General features: G+C 38.3%; 1 protein-coding gene across 1 annotated transcript in view; it reads right to left on the bottom strand.

The window, feature by feature from the left end:
• The window catches only part of ROBO1 (roundabout guidance receptor 1), a 1620698-nt gene that overhangs the window by 1480929 nt on the left and 121364 nt on the right, over nt 1–18405 (bottom strand). The gene's annotated exons all lie outside the window — the stretch shown is intronic.

Raw genomic sequence — 18405 nt, 5'->3', positions numbered from 1 at the left:
AATATTTTTTGTAAAAATAAAAAATACATTTTCAAAAAAATAAAAGTTTTATTATATGACATAAAACCGCTATTGGAGGAAACTCATATTTGTTTCCTGATTTGCTGCTACTGGCTTGATAGCCGTTTCCAACAGCCTGGCAGCTACTGCTTTTACTCCCACATTCTGACTGGTGGCACTCAAACTAACTTATCACAGTGTTTAAATACTAGTAGTTCAAGGCAGAAAATACAACAATATTGTGTGCAGCAAAAGAAGACACCTTATAGGTGCAAAAAATGAGTGCTGTGCAAGTGCAGACTGACAATTGCAGCACTCACAACAGCAGCTCCCTGCCTAGAACAGTGTCAGTAACTCCTATTTACAGTAGAGTATATCACTTTTTCTCAATTTATTTTGTAATTAAATCTATTTTCTTCTCACACATTAAACCTTACAATGTGTATTATGTCTCCCTGACAGAGCTCTGAGGTCCTCTCTTCTCTCCACATCCCCACAAAATTGCAACAGCGTCTCTCGCTTGGGGTTTTTCAGAGGCTTTGAGTCATCAAGGACCTCTCTCCTCTAGATTGTCATGTGCTGTAGGGGTATGGTAACTGCGAGGAAATAATGGAAAATCCAGTGGGCCATAAGTTAGGTTATATCATTCTTTTTCTAATATGCCCAATTTTAACGATTCGTCTAAATGTAATCATGAATTATTCGAATCCACAAACTTCAACCAACTTTGAAAAACTTGTATCTGAATCAACTCATACAGAATCAATTTGCCAATCTCTAGAAAGCATTTGTATAAAAATAAAATGTGTATTGCATTAGCTTAATGTCGTATTTTGACTCAGCTTATCATGGATGACGTTTCTCAAATCATTTCCTGCACATATGATATTATATTTCCAGTCTTTGAATTTTGTGGATTCTTCAGAAGAAAATATATAGGGATACCAAATATACTGATCAGTGGCATACCGTCAATGTTGGCAGGTCAAGGGGCTGCTATGGGTACATTGTGGTGGGTGCATTACACTGTATGGAGGACTATGGGGAGTGCATTATACTAAATATAGGACTATGGTGGGTGTATTATACTGTATTAAGGACTATGGGGAGTGCATTATACTATATGGTGGACTATGAAGTGTATTATACTATATGGATGACTATAGGCTGCATTATACTATATGGAGGACTATGGGAGTGCATAATACTATATAAAGGACTATGGGGAGTGCATTATACTATATGTAGGACTAAAAGGAGTGCATTATACTGTATGTAGGACTCTTGGGATTGCATTAAACTAGATGAATGATTATGGGGTGCAGTATACTATGTGGAGAACTATATCACGCATTATACTATATGGGGGTGCATTATAATATTTGTACAGCTTTGTGGGGGCCATTATAATATTTGGAGGGCTATGTGGGAGCCTTTATACTTTATGAAAAGCTATGTGGGAGCCATAATTCTGTATGCAAGCAATTATACAGTGTGAAGGTTTCTGTGGGGTCCATCATACTGTGTGAAGGGCTGTGTGGGGGGGCATTTTACTGTTTTGAGGACTATGTGGAGGCCATTATACAGTGTGGTTAGGTGTGGGGCCATTATACTGTTTATAGCCTCATTATTTTGCATGCAGGGCTGTGTGGAGGTCACAATTCAAAGATCATACTGTGCTGGGGTCACCATACTTTGCCAGGGGAGTTGATCTGGGGTAAAGTAGGGTCATCACACTGTGCGTGTGGAGGGTATTGTGGAAGAATTCACTGTGTGTGCATCATACAGTGTTGTGTGGCACTTTTGTGGGTGCAATGAAAGGGGAATCTAGGACTTCAGTAGGAGGAAAATTACTTTTTAAAACCTGCAAAATTGTGAGATATTCTCTTCTGTGGTCCCGCCATATATTAATTATTTTTTATTTTTGGTGTGGTGTGGGGGGCAAGTAGAACCTCCGCTATGGGGCCTCATGATTTCTATGTTTGCCCCTGATACTGTTATCTTTCAGCATAGAACATCATTTTAATTGCTGTATCATTATTTTTGTCCTTAGCCAAATTAATATTAATCAGTTCCTTGCAGTATTAATTAACCAGTCTAAATCTCATTTAGTGTCATGTGCTAACGGTGAGATATGCGCACACAGTCAATGTTCAATCATTCAGAAGAATAAAAAATTGGTTCCTTTCATGGGTGAGTAAGTAGTAGCAAAGTTTCACTGGATAAATGAATATTAATCAAAAGACCAATGGGTGGATAAATCAGAATGCATGTGTGAATTATGGAAACAATTTCTCTATGAATGACTAAAGAAGAGCAATTGTGAATGAGAAATATTTTACAGACCAGTTTCATTTCTATTTTTGGTGCAGTCGTTATCATTGTGCTGCCTTGCAGTTATGAAGCCATAGGTTTGATTGCAGCTTAGGCACCTTCTGCATTAGCTTGTATGTGCTCTATAGGTACATTATGATTTTTTTTTCACAGGTCAATAATATATCTGGCTTCTATTAATCGTCAGTGTTCTTGTGTCTGTGACAGGAAACATACTCCATAAGCCAGACTTGGGGAAGGCACTAATAATATGAATGCTTAAAGGAAATCTGTCACCAGGTTTATGCCACCTAAACTAAGAGTAGCATGATATAGAGAGAGAGAACCTGATTTCAGCGATGTGTCTCTTACTGCTCTGTTTGGTGTAATTTTGATAAAATCAAGGTTTTATCAGCAGGAGATTATTTCTACAAAAGTAGTAAACCTGCTGCCAGGTAGCCCAACTCCATCTCCCACCACTGATTGGCAGCTTTCTGCCTCTTCAAAGTGAACACAGAAAGCTGCCAGTGGTGTGGGCAGGGTTATACAGAGGTCAACATTCAGAGAACTAGAGCAAATAAAACTATTCTTGATCAAAACTACAGCATGCAGACCAGTAAAGTAAGTATTACATTGCTGGAATCTGAGTCTCTGTCCCTAAATCATGCTGCTCTCAGATGGGAAATCAAAATCTTGGTGAATGATTCCATTAAACAGAATGCTATACATCCTTGGGTCATTTGCAAAATATTAATTTCAGTATTATATCATGCAAGAGACCTCAAAAAGTCTAACTTTGCTTCTATAGTGATATAACGATCCATGGATGGAGTACAGATCTATCTGCAGAGTAATGTAAAAAGCAATGTAAATGCATATAAATCATGTTTTTCAAAGAGCTTTTTTCTTTTTGTTTTGCTGTTCTCTGATGCCAACACTTTTGCTAGATAAGGACTCTTGCATTTGCTTGTAAATTATCTTAAGTTTGGTCCAAAGATTGGAATTAAAAATGATAGAAATCCCCCAACATTTGTCCTGGAAGTATTGTTGATTTTGCTGGCAGCTTAGATTCGGTCTTAATGAAATTGGTCTGAATCGAAAGTGCCCCAATTGCCATGAAAAGATAATCATTATAGTCTGAGGTCTAAAGCATAATAGGGAAGTGATCATTAATATCATGGTTGTGCATAATGGCAATCACCAGCCTCAGTGCCAGCAGGGAGCGCCAGAAGGGAGCACCATACAAAACAAAGTCCAGCATGGAGGACCTGTAACAGCAGTGTAGGCAGCAAAAGAACAGGTGAGAGCCTAGGGCAGGTGAATATGAAACAATTTGCTATTTAATCCCCAGCTCTCAAAGATGGAAGCAAAATAGTAGCTGGTGGGCCACCATTTTGCAAGATTAGTTCACCAGAATCATCAAAATCCAAAATTTTTGAGAAATTCAGAATGAATTTGACTGGTTGAGAATTGATTTAATAGTCTCCAATTGGAATTCCCTAAAAGGAAACTTTAAAGTTAGCAGGTCACATATCTTGAAGTTGTCATACAGCAGAAAGCCATATAATATTCAATATAATTGTCTGTGGTAATACAGTTCATTTGATTACATTATTATAATTTAAATGAGCTCTTAAGATCAAAGGGCGGGACATGGATCTCCCTGAGAATCTGCCTCCGGAGCTTATATTAACTTAATTAGAGTGTTACCCGTGTGAGATATGTAATTACTGACAGTCTTTTCTTCTGATCTACGTGTCACACACTGGTAACACCCACTTTATGTTGAAAGAAGCTCCAGAGGCAGATTCTCGGGCAGATCTATTTCCAGCCCACAGATTGCAGATATCAAGGTATCATTTTTTTCAACCATTGAGAACCTGCACGCTCATTTAAACGGCTTAGGATGGTTGGTTCTACTGACAGATTCCCTATAACATCTATTTTTCAGACATGAGCGAATTGATTCACTAAATCCTGGTTCAGAAGCCATTTTAGTAGTCCATGGCCAGCAAACAGGAGCTCTGAAGACCTCCTCTTATCTGTTGACATCTCTGATATCTATTTTTATCAATAAGCCAAGAGCGAAATGTGTGTGTCATGTGTGTGCCCAACTCTTTGGGTTTTTCTTCAGATTGTTGTTAACCACATTATGGCAGACAATACTTATCCTCTTCTTCAATGTATATGTATGGCTTGGGTTTAAGCCTTCAGCCCCAAATGTAGCGTGTCCTCCCTTTTCTTTGAGCTGGACATTACGTTTATATAGCTCTCCATGGCTGGATGTGCATTTGTCGGTGTCTCAGTCCTGCTCGACCCTTATTCACATTCACTCCATTTCAAAAATAGTAAGGTCTTAACACTAGAGGTTGGGACAGTCCCAAATAGGGTCGCCTTGATGCAGTAGGATGGCTTTTACATTTTTATTTATGAAAATCATATTAACTAAGTACCCTATGTTATTTTCATACACTATTGCTATTTATTTAATTACTGCAGGGTATTTGCTCATTTTGTTTTCATCTTAGGTTTTAACAATCTGAAGAATACAAGTTTTTTGTCATATGAACAGGTAGAATATGCTCATATCATAGAGGTGTTTCTCCTGCTCTGGATCCACCTAGATTGGTTAAAGTGAAAAGTTGCATGGTTAATAAGGCTGGCAATATTTTCCCCCAGGCTTAACAACTGATTATTAAGAGCTTTCAAAACCAAACCTGCGGCAATCAAATGATCGCTTATCAAACATCAAACTGAAAAGGTTTTGTCTTGATTAAACAATCTAAACTTTTCCCTCATAAATTAAATATTGTATGAATAATTAGTCAACCCTAATAAACCAGGTTATGTGGCATTGGTTCAAGATGAATGGGCAGCACGGTGGCTCAGTGGTTAGCACTATTGCTTTGCAGCTCTGAGATCCTGGGTTCAAATCCTACCAAAGACAACATCTGCAAGGAGTTTGTACTTTCTCCCCATATTTTCATGTTTTTTCTCTCACATTCCTATGACATAGTGATAGGGAATTTCGATTGTGAGCCTCAATAGGAATAGAGATGATAATGTCTGTGAAGCCATGTGGAATTAATGGTGCTATATAAGTGAGTCAAATAAATAAGACCAACAGTTGCTGTACCTGCTCAAAAATCCAATGTTTTTTTTTTAAGCTTTTATTTCACTTTAATTATTGCTAACACCGAGAACTCATTTTGTTCCATTGCAGAGAACATTAGATTTTGCTGTTTGTTAGCAATTCCAATATACAATATCACTGCTGTGCACTGGAAGTGTTTAGTCTCAATCTGGATCAGGATATTGGTTGTTTGGCTTTGTAAAATAGTGCTATACCTATCAGTATATCAGCATGAGGTATACAGCTAAACCCCAAAGAGCAACCAATGCCAGACGTTTATATTCACTGTCCTTCTCCAAAACGGACCAGTAAAAAAAAATATGTGGGAAAATTGTGAATATCAATATTGTCACAGTAATTAAGAGCACTTTCTATAAATGTCAAAATATTTTGTTTTTCTGTTTGTTGCCAACGCTTTAAATAATTGTAGTTTAGTTGTTAGATTACATAGCAAACCATTTATTTCCAACCTTCTGTGAATAAACGTACTTTGCTCTGACTGTGTAGAATCACTCCTAAGGGAGCTATACAGGTCTTTCCTAGTCTTCTTCCAATCCAACATCAGGAGTCCTTTCAGACCCAGCACTTAAATTGTTTCTTGTTTCCAGAGGCCGGAGTACACTGACAGTTACATTTACAGTACATACCTATATAACACAAAAAACTGGAAGGTTATTGGGAAAAGTTCTCAAACAACAACTTCTATGCTTGTCCTGCCTCTCACAATTTAGTTGTTGGATGTTGAGAATGGAGGGAAAGGAGGAGCCGAAGATCGGAGTAGAGGGCTTACAATCCAGCTCTACACACCATGTATCACCATTGTGAAGTGTTAAAGGGACAAGATAAGATATTTAAATTAAAGGGGTTATCTAAGACTATAATTTTTTTTACTACGGGCCTGAGAACTAACAGACAGGTAGTTGCTAACTAACTGCCTATTGTGCCTGGCGCTGATCTCTGTCGGCACAGAGATGTCACAGATCTCTCTTGCCAGCGATGCAGCAGCTTCCGCTAACATCACCTAGACAGAGCAGTGGCTTCTCATCCTCTCTGCTCTGTTAATGCTGATAGACAACCAGTGCCCAGCTGTCAATCAGCATGACATCAGTAGTCACGCCCCATTGACAGAGCAGCCTAGAAGAAGAAGAGCTGCTCTGTTGACGTGGAGCAGCTGATCTAGTGACTGCTCTGAGCCGGCGCTGGGTAGAACATGCAGGCATCAGAAAACTGCAACCTCTGGTATAGATACAGTGTCCCAAAAGGCATTATCAGCTAAACATAAATCCTAAAGAATAAAATGCAGAGCTAAATTCATCATAGTAAATATAAAAAGATATAAACTTTATTGAATGATAAAAAAGTTTTCATAAAAAATCCAAAATACAGACACAAAGATGCATTCAATGGTGGGTGAGAAGCTGAGGGGACCCCACAATAGATAAAGCAGTAAAATAAAAATACTATCCAAGCTGAGTGTTAGATTTATCACATAGTATATTTATAATAGCTGTAGTATACATTCAGATAAGGTAAGTGGACATATGCATATATACTGAATATATATATATATATATATATATATATACAGTGCTAGCCAAAAGTATTGGCACCCCTGCAATTCTGTCAGATAATACTCAGTTTCTTCCTGAAAATGATTGCAATCACAAATTCTTTGCTATTATTATCTTCATTTAATTTACTTGCAAGGAAAAAACACAAAAGAGAATGAAGCAAAAATCAAATCATTGATCATTTCACACAAAACTCCAAAAATGGGCCAGACAAAAGTATTGGCACCCTCAGCCAATACTTTTGGTTGCACAACCATTAGCTAAAATAACTGCGAACAACCGCTTCCGGTAACCATCAATGAGTTTCTTACAATGCTCTGCTGGAATTGTAGACCATTCTTCTTTGGCAAACTGCTCCAGGTCCCTGATATTTGAAGGGTGCCTTCTCCAAACTGCCATTTTGAGATCTCTCCACAGGTGTTCTATGGGATTCAGGTCAGGACTCATTGCTGGCCACCTTAGAAGTCTCCAGTGCTTTCTCTCAAACCATTTTATAGTGCTTTTGGAAGTGTGTTTTGGGTCATTGTTCTGCTGGAAGACCCATGACCTCTGATGGAGACCCAGCTTTCTCACACTGAGCCCTACATTATGCTGCAAAATTTGTTGGTAGTCTTCAGACTTCATAATGCCATGCACACGGTCAAGCAATCCAGTGCCAGAGGCAGCAAAGCAACCCCAAAACATCAGGGAACCTCCGCCATGTTTGACTGTAGGAACCGTGTTCTTTTCTTTGAATGCCTCTTTTTTTATCCTGTATACTCTATGTGGATGCTTTTTCCCAAAAAGCTCTACTTTTGTCTCATCTGACCAGAGAACATTCTTCCAAAACATTTTAGGCTTTCTCAGGTAAGTTTTGGCAAACTCCAGCCTGGCTTTTTTATGTCTCGGTGTAAGAAGTGGGGTCTTCCTGGGTATCCTACCATACAGTCCCTTTACATTCAGACGCCGACGGATAGTACGGGTTGACACTGTTGTACCCTCGGACTGCAGGGCAGCTTGAACTTGTTTGGATGTTAGTCGAGGTTCCTTATCCACTATCCGCACAATCTTGCGTTGAAATCTCTCGTCAATTTTTCTTTTCCGTCCACATCTAGGGAGGTTAGCCACAGTGCCATGGGCTTTAAACTTCTTGATGACACTGCGTACGGAAGACACAAGAACATTCTGGTCTTTGGAGATGGACTTGTAGCCTTGAGATTGCTCATGCTTCCTCACAATTTGGTTTCTCAAGTCCTCATACAGTTCTTTGGTCTTCTTTCTTTTCTCCATGCTCAATGTGTTACACACAAGGACACAGGACAGAGGTTGAGTCAACTTTAATTCATGTTAATTGGCTGCAAGTGTGATTTAGTTATTGTCAACACCTGTTAGGTGCCACAGGTAAGTTACAGGTGCTGTTAATTACATGAATTAGAGAAGCATCACATGATTTTTCAAAGGGTGCCAATACTTTTGTCCACCCCCTTTTTTAGGTTTGGTGTGGAATTATATCCAATTTGGCTTTAGGACAATTCTTTTTGTGTTTTTTTCATTGAAGACAAATTAAATGAAGATAATAATACCAAAGAATTTGTGATTGCAATCATTTTCAGGAAGAAACTGAATATTATCTGACAGAATTGCAGGGGTGCCAATACTTTTGGCCAGCACTATATATTGTGCCAGAGTCACTGGTGTTATATGTGAGGGGAGATATGTTTCACTGCAGCTATGAGCGTCAGTGAACTAAACCTGCAAATTTCCTCCAGAATTATATGTGCTGGGGGTTAAACCACCATTTTCAAAGGAAGTGCTTTTTTGTGAAAGACATTGAGAAGAGTGGGAAGTCATTCACCATATCTCCACCTCAGGGTGTGGCTGTGCAAGGTTAAATGCTCAGTCACTGTTTTTTTTTCTCTGTTGTGAGTTTGGAGAGGCCAGTCTCCAAATGGTGGAACTTCAGCTCAGGAGGAGCTGAAGTGTGCTGAAACTTATGGGGGCGAACCCGCAGGCATATGTACTGTGTTATCGTTTATCTTTTGTTTTGCAATTATGCCAGTAAGGCTGAGTTTATTTTGCTGATTCTGCAGTGCTTTATGCCATTATAATAAACCTGCAGACTAAACTGTCCTGAGTCTACTTCCGAAAGCAGCCAAGTAAGTCACCTTGCAACAATATATATATATATATGTATATATGTATATATATATATATATATATATATATATATATATAATATATATATATATATATACAGTACAGACAAAAAGTTTGGACACACCTTCTCATTTAAAGATTTTTTTGTATTTTCATGTACATTCACACTGAAGGCATTAAAACTATGAATTAACACATGTGAAATTATATACTTTACAAAAAGTGTCAAACAACTGAAAATGTCTTATATTCTAGGTCCTCCAAAGTAACCACCTTTTGCTTTGATGACTACTTTTCACACTCTTGGCATTCTTTTGATGAGCTTCAAGAGGTAGTCACCGGAAATGGTTTTCACTTCACAGGTGTGCCCTGTCAGGTTTAATAAGTGGGATTTATTGCCTTATAAATGGGGTTGGGACCATCAGTTGTGTTGTGCAGAAGTCAGGTGGATACACAGCTGATAATCGAACTGAATAGACTGTTAGAATTTGTATTATGGCAAGAAAAAAGCAGCTAAGTAAAGAAAAACGAGTGGCCATCATTACTTTAAGAAATGAAGGTCAGTCAGTCCAAAAAATTTGGCAAACTTTGAAAATGTCCCCAAGTGCAGTTGCAAAAACCATCAAGAGCTACAAAGAAACTGGCTCACATGAGGACCGCCTGAGGAAAGGAAGACCAAGAGTCACCTCTGCTTCTGAGGATAAGTTTATCCGAGTCACCAGCCTCAGAAATCGCAGGTTAACAGCAGCTCATATTAGAGACCTGGTCAATGCCACACAGAGTTCTAGCAGCAGACAAATCTCTACAACAACTGTTAAGAGGAGACTTTGTGCAGCAGGCCTTCATGGTAAAATAGCTGCTAGGAAACCACTGCTAAGGACAGGCAACAAGCAGAAGAGACTTGTTTGGGCTAAAGAACACAAGGAATGGACATTAGAAAAGTGGAAATCTATGCTTTGGTCTGATGAGTCCAAATTTGAGATCTTTGGTTCCAACCACCATGTCTTTGTGCGACGCAGAAAAGGTGAACAGATGGACTCTACATGCCTGGTTCCCACCGTGAAGCATGGAGGAGGAGGTGTGATGGTGTGGGGGTGCTTTGCTGGTAACACTGTTGTGGATTTATTCAAAATTGAAGGCATGAACCATCATCGGTACCATAGCATCTTGCGGTGGCATGCTACTCCATCCGGTTTGCGTTTAATTGGACCATCATTTATTTTTCAACAGGACAATGACCCCAAACACACCTCCAGGCTGTGTAAGGGCTACTTGACCAAGAGGGAGAGTGATGGGGTGCTACGCCAGATGACCTGGCCTCCACAGTCACCAGACCTGAACCCAATCGAGATGATTTGTGTGAGCTGGACCGCAGAGTGAAGGCAAAAGGGCCAACAAGTGCTAAGCATCTCTGGGAACTCCTTCAAGATTGTTGGAAGACCATTTCCGGTGACTACCTCTTGAAGCTCATCAAGAGAATGCCAAGAGTGTGCAAAGCAGTCATCAAAGCAAAAGGTGGCTACTTGGGAGAACCTAGAATATAAGACATATTTTCAGTTGTTTCACACTTTTTTTAAGTATATAATTCCACATGTGTTAATTCATAGTTTTGATGCCTTCAGTGTGAATGTACAATTTCCATAGTCATGAAAATACAGAAAAATCTTTAAATGAGAAAGTGTGTCCAAACTTTTGGTCTGTACAGTATATATATATGATAAACTAAGTAAAAATTGGAAGAATAAAACATGCAACAGTATAATGATAAAAGTGACATGTAAAAATAGAATAAAGAGTGAAATAAGAACACAGGGGAGTGGTTACAAAGAAAAAGTGAAGGACCATAAGTGCACGTGAATGTGAAAAAGGTGAAAAAAATAAAATAAAGGGAGACTGTGTATTGGTGTGCATTGTGTATCCCAGCACTCAGGAGAATGCAAAGATACGCAACCAGGTAAGTCCAGGTGTTTAATGTGAAGAATGTGTACATATAAGTGTACCAGCAAAAAATATATATATGTGTGTCATGGTATACTTAGTGTTTTAGTATATATTTGTGAAGCTCCACGGTTACTGATAAGTAAGTCAGTTATGCATATAAATTACTATAAAGTGATGTGTCGACTCAATATAGACCGTAATCCGTAAATAGCTATATATTCTATATTTATTTAGATACAAAAATAAATATAAATATGAAGATAAGGTTAAAAAGAGATCATGATAATATCCAATCCAATGGTGTATCCGCTTCAAATTGCACCCCGGTAGATATGGATGTCGTTCATTTAAACAAGAAACAAAGATGGATGTGCCCAAATTTCTGAAGTAGATAAAATGAAAACATTAAAACTAAAGACAAAAAAAGACACAGAATCATATAACACAGATGTTGCAAACAAAGACTCAGAATGAGACACACATTTAGAAGAGGCCCATTTACGCATAAAGATAGTAATTTTCTAGAGGAATGGTGCAAATGATGTGTACTCATTGAGGCCACGGGGAGTCTGTGTTTCCAATTTAAATATCCACTCAACCTTTTTTTGAGCTAATCGTTTCCAATTGCCCTTTCTCCGACCTAATATTATACGGCCAATGCCACGTACTAACAATTGCATCTCATCGCATCCATGTGCCAGCCAAAAATGAGGAGGTATTGGTTTGAGTTCAGTGCTCATAGTAGCTTCTCTTGCTGCAATAATGTCGCGCACATGTTCCCTCACTCGCTTTTTAAACTCCCTTGTGGTCATGCCAACATACATTTTATTGCAAGGACAAGTGGCATAATAAATTACTGCACTTGTCCAACAATTAATTGAATGTATGATTTTAGAGAAAGTTGTTCCAGAAGAGTTGTAAAACTCCGAGGTATTCAGCACATTTGGACATGCCACACAATGCATCACTTCCACATGTGAGGCCTATTATTGTAAACAAGAAGGCCGAAGCCATTGGGAGGAATTTAGCACAGGACAGGGTGAGGAGCTGTAGCAGCAGGACAGGTGAGTTTCAAGGCAAGTATTATATTTTTATTTGCAGGTCATTCACAGCACTAAAAATTCTCCAGTAAAATTGTGTCCTGCTGGCTACCATTTTGTTGACTTTGAGCGAAATTAATAGCAAAATATTCAGATTCTGACAAATCAGATTTTTGTTAATTTGACGCAAATTCGATTTACTTCGAATTGACTCACTCATCTTGAATGTACATCTCAAGATTTCTATGATGGTGCAAAGTAAGAAAATTAAAAGGTGGTGAAAAAGATACACAAAAGTGTTAAGATGCATCAAATGTATTATGCAACATGAACTATTGTTATAATTTTGTTGCATTTTCATAGTGTCTAGTCTAAATATACATCAGGATTAGTAAATCTGACCCAATATTTTATGTACAAGTCACACAGTACATAAAACGGCGTTGAGCACACAGAAAAGCAACTGGTAGCCAACCGTGTTACAATGTCATTAAAGGGATCCTATCACTTGATTCATTTTGACTAAACCACAGGCAGCATGAATTAAAGCCAGGCTTCCTGATTGCAGATAACTATGTTATTCTCTGATACACACTAGGGTTTCAGAGGAAACATAGACTGAAGATCAGGCCAGAGACCACATTAAGAGACGGAACTAGTCCAGCCCTGACATTGGTTGGCTTCTGCCTTCTTCACTCCACTTGACAAGTTTCTCTCCCATGTACATAGAGAGAGACCTAGAATCACCTGGAGCAGTGATGGGCAAATCCGCCTGGGGTAGCGCCTGTTTACTCTCTTCTCTCTCTATAGGGATGGGCACCAGCTTGTCAGTAGAAGTTTTATTATAAACACATAGGCCCGATTCATCATAGCAATTCCACCAGAATTCTGTCCTAAATTGCTTTGGAAAGTCGCAAAATTTTGGAGCAACTGAAAAATGCACAAAAAATTTGTGAGTTGTCACCTTCACGCCAGTTTCTCCCAGTTCTGGTAAAATGGGTGGAGCTGGGGCAGGACAGGGGTGTGTGAGGGGCATGATGCCACAGCTCTTCTAATTCATGATCAGCTGTGGTGTTCCCTATGCTGGAAAACTTACTCCAGTCAGGGATGCTTGAAGGCCTAATCCGATGCTCCATATTCCTTAAATCAGGTTCATCTGACTCCAACACACCTCCAACTTTTTACATTTACCCTCATTATCTTTATTAATCACATTATCATTGCGCATTAGTCATCCTTAGGTTTGGACTCCAGTTCCCCTTTTTGGACATTGTATTCCCTACCTTATATCTTATTATTCTAGGACTTGCATCTGTGCTATAATTCAGCTATCTTGTCTACACTGTGATGATTACAGATTTTTCTTATTTGATTTTTACCCATATATTTGCATATATGTCTGTTTTTCACTGATTAACTGTCCTTGTGATCCATCATTTACATTGAATAATTTTGTATTACTCTTGAATGTACATTATATAGTTATTACATCCTCCCTGCTGTGGTTTGACACCTTTTGTTCTGTGCGATCCACAAAAGTTCAAAACATTGTTACCTTTTTGCTCATCAGTGTATCTGAGCTTCATTTTTTAAGCCGTTAAAATTAAAAAAAAGGAGACGGACTATAGACAAAGAATTTCCCCAAATCTATGACTGACATATACATGTAATTTCTTATAATCTTTCAAGCTGTTTTATATTTTACATCTGTAAATAATACAATCTTTCCCAAAATTCTAAAAATATTTCAGCTTTTTCTTGTAGCTGAAGAAGGAAAAGGATGCTATATATGTGGCACATTGCACAGTAATGTTATAGCAGGCTTTTATAGCATTTATCTTCTTAATAATAGATGCTAAATACCACCAGGGGAAACATAACCATAAAATTCAACATCACTATACAATGGCCTTAATGTTGGCGGGCATGACGGGACGGCTTACCACCGTCTCATTTTTTTCAAAATTTTTGCTATTACTTTTGGGCAATCACAGACCTTCTGCAATTGTAAGAAATATGATTACCCTGAAAATAGTCTCAGAATAGCCCATCTGATTAAATATCTAGCCGGGATAAATGCACAGGGGGAGAAAAGATATAACAATACCTTAAAGAGGTTATAAATAATGATTGCCTTACAAATGAGGTTCTAATGGAGGAACGGACTGTGTGTTACAGAATAATGTGTCTACAGCCGTTTAATGCACAATGCAGTAACCACATTTAAGACAAGTCTACAGTGAAATGCAGTCGTCTGCTCAGTATATTGCTAAGTCAAGCATCGTACATGTCTCAGTTCATTTATTTCTTGGTAAAAGTGTGATTACATATGCACTTGTCATGGTACATCTTCCAAAGCCATGTAGAGTCTAGATAAGCATCATAAGTTGGTACAATTTTTACTTTTATATTAACGCCTAATTATACGTCTCAATTAGAGTTGACCAAAAAAATTTGCAGGACAAGAACCCTGCAAATCTCCTCCTACCTGCTGGAATTACCAGCACCTCTTCTGATTTGTAGGCCCAGCACAACATCATCATTTCTCATCAAAGCACGTATGTCACTATTTTAGGCCTCCTAATCAGAAGAGATGCCATTGATGGTGACAGGTAGAAGGTTCATTGGGATGATGACAGGTAAGAGTAGGTTCACTTGGTTTTAATTTATAAAACCAATTACTCAGCAGTATGTCTGTCCCACCTCAATATTTAGAACAACATTATGCAAACTGTGTTATTAGAAACATTTGGCATTTAATGGTTGAACAAAATAAAAGAAGAATCCTTTAAATATTAAATATTCATCATTCACCTTAAAAATAAATTCAATTTGTGTCCTTCGTTGTATCACTTTTTTTCTAATACAATGTCTTAGTAATAGGAACTTTTCTTCACATAGTTAACAAAGTCCTACATACTAGACATTAATTGTCAAGTAAAATTCCCTTATTATGCTCTGGGTTCTTTGTAGACCTCAAAGCATAATAAATGTCAGAAAATACTTATTTTCGCCTCACCAGTCACCTCTCCGGCCACCGCCATGCCTCTGTTGCATCGCATCTCTGGCACAATGTTCACTGTAGGCCAAACCTAGATGATCTCTGGGAATCACACCAAAGTCGAAGCCCAATACTGACTCTAGGCTGGGACTTCCAGCTGCAAGTAGGCCTCAGAGTATGCGCAGTGAACTCCAGGGCCTTCTCGAAGTTGAAAGCCCAAACTAAGAGTTAACACCAGGTCTTAGATGCGACGGTACAGAGGTATGGAGGATTGGACAATGAGCAGAGAGCAGTGAATTAAAAAAAATATGACATGCTATTATGTCGATTATGTTAGGCAAATATGTTGATTATCTTATGCAAATATGTGGTACTCTATAGTTATTGGATCACTGTTATACTGTATAAATGTACTGCAAGTGGATTTGGATGTTTCACTTGACAAAGGTATTTGTGCAGGCCAATACGTGTTGTCTTCCTTTTCATGAAGGCTATAAAAAAATCTTTTATTCCGATTTTTCAAGTTGGATGGTACCGAATCCTCTCTTCTTCTCTCTTCTATGTTCAATATCCTGGTATTTGGGACTTGGATATAATGTAACATTCCATTCTAGAATGTAATGTTGCTGCCACTTATTGGTTGGTGCAAGTGATTTTTTTTCCTTTTTCACTATTCTTGGTCCTAGGTGGTAGTTATGCCATTGTTCTAAGAGTGTTAGCCTTATTTCAGGTGACTTTTAAGAAAAAGCTGTTTTGTGTGCATGTACATAAAGAGCTGCATTTTTTGCTCGACTATCTATGACTTGAATATTGAAGTTTTTATGTTTAACCAAGGCAGGCTCTATTTTAAATTTTTAGTTGTCTCTGTAGTTGGAAGAGACTATTTGCTATGACATCTTTCATACACAGTACACATAGACATAAGTCTCATCTCTCTCTACCTTGCAGATGTTCTAAGCAACATTGTGCAGGACGTTATGCAGCAGTACTGAGCAGTAATGCTGTGATTCTAGCACTGAGGTAAGATAAGCACTGTTTATGTGCCTTTGCCTCTCTTCGTTACTCTTCTCCCCCATGCTCCTCTGCTGTACATTGACTACAATAGGGATCTGACATTAACCCCTGAGTGAGATGGCAGTCATTTTTGTATTGGGGTAAGGAGAAGTGGCTGATAAGTGGAGAAAGTATATACTTTTTCTGATATGATATATTACCAAGTTTCTTAGATATTCTTGTACTATTAATTTATGCAAAGTTTGTTGAAATGACAGTAACATAAAACTAAAAGACAAAATAGGAGTGCTCCATGGTGAAGTACTAGTGATAGGAAACAGGGAAGAGTATATGGAATCTGCTCACCTGCTGGAGTTGTTCAGGTCAGGCGCAACTCTGATGAGAGTAGTTGTAAAGTGGCATTGCTCGCATAGACTGCTGCTCCACCCATTTAAAACCACAGAACGTCTTATTAAAACAATTGCAAGGAAAAAAATAAGAAAAAAACATTGTGGTGGGCACTGTCACGATGAGGACAAGGATGAGAAAGTATAGAAAAACAATGAATGTCTATTAAAAGACAGCCATTATCTTTAATAAATGTTTCTTGCTTTTCTACAGCTTTTCATCCTTGTCTTCATCTTGGCAAAGCCCACCACATCCTTTTTTTCTTATTATTTTGCCTTGCAATTAATTAACATAAAATGGCTTAATACTAAATTTAGTATTCTAGCTTTAGGTTTTCTCAAGTTAAAGTAATATCATGACCATGTTGGCTGAGCGGTATAAATCTACAGAAGAGGACAGAAGCAATTTTGCCGAATTCCCCCCCCCCCTAAAAAAAGAATAAATTAAATTCACGACGAATGCATATGCAAAAATCTCAATACTGGAAAGTTTGTAATTGCTCTGAAACTACATATGGGGCTGACCATAAGAGCTTAGACCATACAGGAGAGAGAAAGAGAGAGAGAGGAACCTGCTGACCATAAGAGCTTAGACCATACAGGAGAGAGAAAGAGAAAGAGAGAACCCCTTTAACCATAAGAGCTTATATTCTACTGAAGCAAGAGGGGATCCCTTTAAACATGAGAGCTTACACACTACAGAAGAGAGATAGAAGACCCCACTGACCATAGGAGCTTACACTCTACAGGAGAGAGAAAGTGAGAACCTCTTTGACCATAAAAGCTTATATTGTACAGAAGCAAGAGGGGATCCCATTAAACATAAGTGGTTACACACTACGGAAGAGAGGTAGAGGACCACACTGACTGCAGGAGCTTACACTCTACAGGAGAAGTTTCCCAAGTAACTCTGTAGATGGAAAATGACTGCACTCTACTGGGAATCTCTGATCTGTGATGGCCAAGGTGTGATAATCCGCTACATGTCATAGTTGCAGGGCATTATGGGGAGGCCCATGCAGCAATTCAATATGAAGTTAGCCTGCTCTCTGATGCTTCAGCAGTCTAGGTAATGGTGAGGGGCAGGTGGTTTATTTTAGGAATTGTGACTCGAATCTCAAAATGTTCAATTTTGTGTGAAATCAAGAATTTCGGGAAGTTCTATAGATGCTAAATGTTGTCTGGTGGTACTATGAATTTGTTTTGGAGATTAAGAGCTTCATGATCTGAATTACCAATTTTAGTTGCTATAAAACGTAGGGGAGTTGATGATCAATTTAACAATAAATACCTAAATCTAGATTAATAGTTAAAATGTAAATTGTGTTTTCAGGCGTTCAGAAGTGTAATACCAATCTCTAGCCTACAGCCTGACTAATTGAATTGCTATCGATAATGTGCCACCTAAACAGACATCTTTGCAGTGAGACATAGGGTTATTGTAAATGACCTGTCACTAGAGACATTGGCTGGGTCCATATTAAAACTGAGGGATCCTGTTTCCTGCACTGCTGTGCACTGCTGGAGCCAAACTCTGCCTTCTGTACAGAAACAACTTAAGCCGTGTGCCTCAGGTGCCCAGTTAATTTACTTACTGGCAAACATTAATTGAGTCCAATCAATACTGCCAGCTATAAAGTAAAGGGAATTTTGCAGAATATTAATTACCGAATGTTATGGATATTTGGAGCTGCCAGCAGAGACTTTAATTATCAATGAAGGAAAGAAAATTGTTTTAAGTATTACATATTCGTATTACTTTCCGACTACTTCATACATTAAACACATTACATTTATTCAAATTAAATAACATGCGGGTCGTAATTAGCCCTACATATAACGTCATAAATCATACTCAGCTCTTGAAGGA

Source organism: Phyllobates terribilis, unplaced genomic scaffold, assembly GCF_046119375.1.
Source record: "Phyllobates terribilis strain yellow unplaced genomic scaffold, ASM4611937v1 Scaffold_2__4_contigs__length_985480577, whole genome shotgun sequence".
NCBI lineage: Eukaryota > Metazoa > Chordata > Amphibia > Anura > Dendrobatidae > Phyllobates > Phyllobates terribilis.
This window is presented reverse-complemented; position numbering and strand designations above follow the sequence as displayed.